Here is a 7,388-nt window from a genome sequence, read left to right as displayed (position 1 = left end):
AAAAAAAAAAAAAAAAAAAAAAAAAAAAAAAAAAACAGCTTTGCAGGGAGGAATAGAAAAGAGAAAGCACTTGGCAAACACTAACATTGGTGCTCTAGAAATTGAGAGTTTTTCATTTTGTACCTGGAGTCCCAGGAGTCAGATTCTTCCAGCAGGAATGAACTGGCCCCTGGAGATCAGTGTGAGTTAGGCTGGGATGTAACACTGCAGCAAGGATGCCAAAAGCTGCCTCTGCCCTGCTCCCCATATGCTGTTTGCCATCATCCAGAACTCTCCCTTCTCTGTCATTTCTGACTGTTTCATGTTTCTCCTCTGAAGAACCGAAATGCCATAAATAACCCTCCTCTCTGTGTGTGACTCACTGCTGGCAGCCCAGTTTGAGAAATGTTGAGCTAAACTCGCCGYTGTGCACACACTTAGGTGGCAGCTCTCATCTCCTGTGCCACTCTGCCATTTGGATGGCATTTTGGATGACTCCATTTGGAGTTCATCAGCCTTCCCCTTCCATTTTTTCTTGCATCATGACCACGCTCTTGTCTTCTCCAGCCAAAGTAGCTGTGCCAGCCCTTCTGTGGAYGGGCACAGAAAAAGCCGTGTAACACATGCAATTCCCATCTGTGAAGGRAATTTCTCCCCAGCAGCTGGGACCTCCAGGGTTTGGAGCAGCAGGGTTTGGGCTGCACCATCCCATTTCTGCGTTGGCTGCACTGGAGATGCGTTTAGACACCCACTTTTCACCTTCTCAGAAATATGCTGCTCAAAAATGAATTACTCAGGCAGGAAGAGCATATCCTTGGTAATGCATGTGTAAGCACTCTCCTCTAACAGAGGCATTATGTGGTGCTTCATCTATGGCAAGCAAGAAATGAACAGTACTTAGGGGAAAATGGAAWATCCCCATTCCGGTGTGATATTGTTTCCCATTATTCATTTGGTAGGTTTTGGGGGGATTTTTTGGTGTGGTCAGAAATGAATTGAAAATGCATTTTTTTTCCTAGAGATTCTCAAAGAGGTTGGAATTAAATCCCCACAGATCAATAAAATGTTCTTTATCTCTTCTGATACCAAACACAAAGCTGGATAGATGGTGTAAATTCATTCCTGCAAGCAAATTCATGTGGCTGGACATCTATTTCCATTTATTATGAAAATGAATCAGCATGTGTCTGCATGGATGACCTCTTGCTACATTTCCCGTGATGTTAAGGTCATTACCTTTCCTAGAACAAACTGGTAAATTAAATCTTCCTGGCATCATTATCATGAGAGTGCCTGGTACAGGCAGTCCTTCCAACCCTTAATTCCCAACACAAGGCATCACTGTCAATCTCTTCTCCCTGACATTATTTTGTTTCTGAGGTTTAAGGCTCTGAACCTGCAATAAAGGTGTATCTCARCACCTTCTGCATTTCCCAGCCTTTATCTACTCTCTTAACCTTGCTTCTAAAGTGATGAAGATTGAAAACTTTTGGCAAATTAGCAAGGTTATATGCATCCTTCTTTGAAGCTATTCTTGTATTCACCTACAAAGGATTTATTTTGGCATTTATAGGTTTACCTGAATGACACTTGACTTGAGGTTTTTTCATGGAGCACAGGGAAAGAYAGAAAGAGCTGAATGTGGGTGTTCTGCAGCCARYAAATARCAATTTTAAGGCCTCATGCATTATTTTTCKAATTCACTGTTTTGTTCAAAGAAGSCCAGCTTAGCTAGATCTCCAGTTAGTCACTCTTTTGCTTAGTAACACAAAGATTGTACCTCTTTAGGAGCTGTTTCTCGTTCAKTAGTGACTGTCCTGTGGTCAGCAGTGTTTGATAACCTGGTTGTGTTTTGAGGTGGATCCATAGGGAAAATGTCCTGACTTAAAGAGCAGGATTTGATGCAGCATCCCAATTTCCAACCTTCTTTGCAGATGCACCTTTTGAATTTTCTAACTATGTATAGCTGGGTGTTTTGATAGTCTGTTTTGTGAATTTTAAATTGCACATGCCAGCAAAAAGGCTAAAGATTAAAAGAGTTACTAACCTTCAGATAGTAGTGGAACCTTCAGTGGAAAATGTTTCTCTTCAAAGGCAGTTTCACTCTGTGTTGTTGTTTCTGAAGAAAGAACCAGGCTGCACAAGTTTCAGTAGAAGTTTTCTAATTTTATGCATAACTCAAGTAATACTTTTATGTCATTAGAAAAGTAGTCAGTCTTAAGGACAATGTCAAATTGTCCCCTTGCATAAAGAAGTTGACAGGGATATTCTGTTGCCAAGTGCTTGGAGTTACAAATGCTCAATAGCTTTTAATTGCTTTACCACCTGAATATTTTGTTTTGTACAACATGCCAAATTCTTATAAAAATCCCTCCAAATAATGTGTCCTGCAGAACCTTGCAGGATTTCTGGTGTCAATTCTTCCCCATGGCCCCAGTCTGGCAATGCTTCTGGATAATATAGTCTTTSCAGCTTCTCCAGAGAGTATAAATTTTATTCTTTTTTTTTTCCCCACATATTTTTTGAGAGCACTCATCCTGCCTCACAGCTGCCTGTTCTGCACCAAGATCACTGCATGTGTGGAACAATGCTGTTCTATTGACTTCAGCAGGGAAATTACCCCTGATAGCAGCAGCTGGCCAGGGGGAATTTAAACTGGCAATTTGACTTGCATCTGGTTTTGCTCCAGCACCTCTGGAGTGTGACAATTCATGCTGCATGCATGAGAGTGAACACCGGAGCAATCCCATCACTTCCCTTAAATTTAGGCAAGGATGACAAAATTGTTTGCAACACCCATCTTTGCTTGTTTTACTGTAAGGAAAACCCTCCTATTATTTCTGGTACTTTAAACTGCATAAAACCACAAAATAACAGCTATGCCTGTGATCCACGGAGTGGATATGGGATGCAGTGAAGACACAGACTGCCACAGAAGATGCTGTACCTGCCCTGTGGGACACAGAACAGGGTGTCCCCTGGATGGGCACCACAGGGACAACACAGACACGGTCAGGGGTATTTCCTGCAAAGCAGAGTCACCAGGAAYTGTGAAAAACACAAATTCTGTGGTGTGGGGAACAGGAGCAGGGACAAGGRCTGCAGCAGACAGAGACCCTCAGCAGTTTCCAAGCCTCCCTTTATAAGCAGGACAGCTTTTGGGGTGCTTACTGGAGTTAGAGTCAGGGTGGTGCCAGGGCCTGGGGAATTCGAGAGGGAATGGCCTGGGAGCTGTTTGTCTTCAATCCTGAAGGAAATGCACATCCCAGTAATCTGCTATAGATTTCTGTGCACTCCAGACTTAAGTGCTATTAATTATATCCCCCACTAGAAGCCTCCAAGAAGCATTAATTAGAAAACAGAAGCTGACAGTTTGCTTGTCTGTGTGAAACTATTATGACCCCAGAGTGAAGCCTCAAAAGAAACATGTTTTGTGAAGGTCACCTTGAAAAACATCATAACAATCTGTCAGAAGAGAATGCAGCACTCCAAGTGTGCATTTCAGTGTGACATTATGCTTTAAGTAGTTGGAAATAGCAAAGAGAAGATGGATCAAATCACAGGGTCTGTGCTTCTCCACCCAAAATTCTATTTCTTCTGCAGAAAGTACATATAAAGTAATCTTTTTGTCWTTTCAATGGGATGCGAGGAAAGTTAATTATCAACACAAATCCACCAAACATAATCAGGCCCTTGCTGGWATTTTTTAAGTGTGAAGTATCCAGACCCTCCAACTCTGCAGTGGGAGAAGGTTTGTACACAGGAATTACATTCTCTCTTCGAGGGAAGGCATAAACAGCCAGGAGGGGTGCAGGGAGTGTGAACAGCAGTGACACCAGGCCAGAGAGCTCAGGGCAAAAGGCTTCCCCAAATGTGTTCTGCTAATGCACAGCAGCCTCAGTGTCGAGGCTGATTATTTTTCTGCTTGAAACATATGATTATTTCTTATGAAAACAAAGCTACAGGAGAGCTAGCTGGAGTTATAAATGAAATGTCATCYTCTTGTGGGAAGCAATAATGTCCCTCTCACACCCATTCCAGGGCTCTGGTTTGAGGCTGGAAGTAGAACAGTGCTGGAAGCTATACACCTCGTTCTCTGGGCTTTCATTTCCCTGTAGGTGGCCATTTAATTCAGCTGTCCAGTACATGGATTCCATACAGCCCYGCTTGGATCCTGTAATTACAGCTACAGTGGAAACATCAGGGCCAGAGACACAGGCAAGATTGTACAGCATAAAGGCAAAGCAGCAATGTGTTAGTGCTGGTGAGGAAAGCTGATAGAGAGCCAAATATTCTCTTAACCTGCACATCCAGCAGCCTCAGTGACTACCTGGGCTTGCCGGTCAAAACCAAATATTGTCAGTGTGATCAGTTCTTGATTCATCCTTGGCTTTGTGTGTCACATTGTATGAGAGGAAAWTTGAGAAAGCAGAGCACAACTGGTGGGCATTTGTGCCAGGACGTGGGGTAAAAGAGCTGAGGTGCAGGACGGTGCTGTGCTTCAAATAAGGACGATATCAACTGTGGCTGGGTATTTTTATGCCCAAACCTGTGTTAAAACGGTGCTAATCTCTTGCCCCCGAAGCTGCCAAAGGATGCTSTGACAGAGCAGAAGCAGATTCACAAAACACGTGCCAAGCGATTCACAGGCTGCCATCGAACTGTCAGTCAGGAGGGGCTCACAATGGAAACTGTTGCTCAAAATGCCGTGGGAATGGGAAACATATGTTTCAGTGAGAATAGACAATCAAACAAAGAAGTGGGTGGCTRGGGAATTGCAGCCACAACAGCAGCAAGATCCGAGCGCAGCCCCGGGGAGCGGGGTCGGGGCTGTGCCCGCGTCTGACACTCGGGTAACAGCTTCGTGTTTAATAAGCTGAAATAATCTTCCCACTATTGAAGCCAGCTCTAAACACGTTGTGAAGTGAAGGTACAAAACCGAAGATCCCAAGCCAAAAGCCCATTTCATGCTCAATTATTAGCAAAGGTTTGTACCGCGGCATCCTGTTGCTGTAGCTGCTGCATAATRGAAGTGCCCAGAGAGATGCTGGGGCCAGCAGCTCGAACATGACCTCAGAGCCTGAGCACTGCCTTTGTGAGTGTCGGTGTCTGGGCTGTGTGGGTGGAAAGGCATTAATAACTCCTGCAGTAAGTAGTTATTTGAGAAAGGAAGGGGGTGATGGATGCTGGAAATGTGTTGGACTGAGCGTACTTGAGGCTGTGTTGTTTGGCAGGATTTCAGTCTTCTCACAAAGGCAGAGGTTTTGCGGGGATAAACCCAAATTCCCCATTTGTGTGGGCACCTGGGGCTGCTGCAAACCTCCAGCTGCCACTGCAGCAGCTGCTGTGCCCTGAGTTTGTGCAGGGATAGCACACACAGCTTCCACAGCTGCCAGCCTCTCAGCATTTCTGTTCCTCTGCTTCAGAAACACCTTCCAGGTTTGTCATGGCACCTATTGCAGATCTTTTACTAGGGTGGATCATCAAGAGATGCATAAAATTGGAGCAGACATGGCAAGAAATGCCCCATTCATTCTCCAGCATGTGAGGCTTGAGCATTTTTGGGGGGTGTAATTCCTTGGCATTAGGCAGAGTCCCAGCACAGGGTCAGGATGGATGAGGATATACAAGASATGATAGCCTTGAAAGATGATTTTTAGGAGCTTATATAAAAGATCATGAGCCCCAAAGAGTCTTGCATGAGGTTATTACAGCAAAATAGATTTGAAGAGTAAGAAGCTGGATTAGRTGACACAAGATGCCCTTTCTAATCCTTTGTTCCTATGAGGACTGGTCAGCAGAGCTGGGGATGGTGCTGTCTTACTCAGGGACATCAGAGAGGTGGCCTCACTTCATGTTTGTTTTTTGTGAAATGATCCTGACCTCTGTCCAAGGGTGCTTTGTGAGTCAGGAATGAAAAGCATACTGTGAAAGGCAGGCATTAGTATTATTTGGCGGTGCAGTTTATTGAAAAAGCAGATAATAAATCAAACAAATCTCTTTCTTGCTCTGGTAAATAATTTTAGAACWGTTGTGTGCAAGGCTATTCTCCCTTCTCTGTTGCACAGGCTGTGATAGGAGCTGCAATGTGCTGTGTGGGGSTTTCACACTGAACATTTCCTTTTGCCTGTTGCTGTCAGTGACTCCTGTCAGAGCACACTAATGAGCACCCAAGTCGTTAGTAATAAACAGCCTCGCATTTTGTCTCACTAACAAAGATCAAAGCTGCTATTATATGTAACGACCTGTTATGTTTGATATTTCTCAGGTAACAAAGTGTTTGGAACACATCCCATGACATCAGGAAGTCCCCAGAAAGAACAACCTCATTCTCCAGTTCTCCGTGGCCCTGGAGCTGCAGCTCAACAATTTTATTATTTTCTACAAATATGGGATTCTTCTATGAAAAATTTTATTGGACCTTTGGATATCATCAAGGTTGAATTTCAGCGAAGACAACTAAACAGCACTGGTTCAAAATATTGCTCTGAATTGTAACTCATATTTTCCTGAATTGTGTACTTGGGAATGAATCTTTATAAATTGTCCCTTGGCCTAAATTGAAATAAAGTGCTAGGAAAATCAGGTAGCTATTGTGTTTAGGTGCATTATAAAGTGTTTACTCCACGTTGTGCTCTTTGATTCAGTTATTGTATGTAAGCTATTTTATCATAGAAAGATTAGATCTTTTAGCAGTGTGGCAATTCACACAAACCAAGGCTTTGTTACAGACCAGCCAAGRAAAGGACTTGGAGAGCTGGTTTTTCTTCAGATGAGTTCTGTAAAAAGAAATACTAAGTTTCCTGTGATTTTTCTATTCTCTGTTCTTTTAATGCATTATGACAAGGCTTCTGGAGCTTAAGGTGATACAGAACACTTCTGTAAAACTATAAATTAATGTGTGAAGCTGCTCACGGGGTAGTAATCACATCAGGGTTAGTCTGGCACCACAAACAGCGAGTGGGAGCTGCCCACGGGGAACAATCTCCCAGCAAGAAATGCCGTGTTCAGAACCCTGCACAGGAACAAACCCACCGTGGGTTAGCTGCTGATTGCTAACACAGAACACAGCAAAAGGAGTCAAGTAACAGATGGGAGAGAAGAAGTGAGTCCGCTAGATTTGCATGAAAAGAGCACCCATAATCCTTCTCCGGAACTGCAGGGAAAGAAACAAACGAAGCTTTCTGTGTCCCCCAAAGTCAGGATGAGRAGCAAAATGCTCCCAAGTCTTTCAGTAAGAGTCATGCTGAGGGAGGCCATAGGGTGCAGAGTCTGCCTGAGGGTTTGAGGAGGGCAGGGTGAGGTCCCAGCCAGAGCCTGGCAGAGCTTTGCCTGGGAGCWCAGTGTGATCATGGTCCAGAACGAATTAAACTGCTCCATGATAGTCTGTCCTGGAGGGTTACAACCTG

At 43.9% G+C, this 7,388-nt stretch overlaps 1 protein-coding gene across 3 annotated transcripts in view; it reads left to right on the top strand.

Moving 5' to 3' along the window:
• Positions 1-7,145, top strand: part of FHIT (fragile histidine triad diadenosine triphosphatase) — a 504,007-nt gene extending 496,862 nt beyond the window's left edge. For all 3 annotated transcript variants that reach the window (XM_057390370.1, XM_057390369.1, XM_057390368.1), the window contains one exon: positions 6,248-7,145. The gene's annotated coding sequence lies outside the window, so the exon portion shown is untranslated. The remainder of the gene's footprint in view (positions 1-6,247) is intronic.
• The last annotated feature ends 243 nt before the right edge of the window (positions 7,146-7,388 follow it).

Source organism: Malurus melanocephalus, unplaced genomic scaffold (assembly GCF_030028575.1).
Source record: "Malurus melanocephalus ecotype Western Australia unplaced genomic scaffold, MMel_1.1 scaffold_24, whole genome shotgun sequence".
Classification (NCBI taxonomy): domain Eukaryota; kingdom Metazoa; phylum Chordata; class Aves; order Passeriformes; family Maluridae; genus Malurus; species Malurus melanocephalus.
The sequence above is the reverse complement of the archived record's forward strand: the minus strand, read 5'-3'. Positions and strand labels throughout refer to the sequence as shown.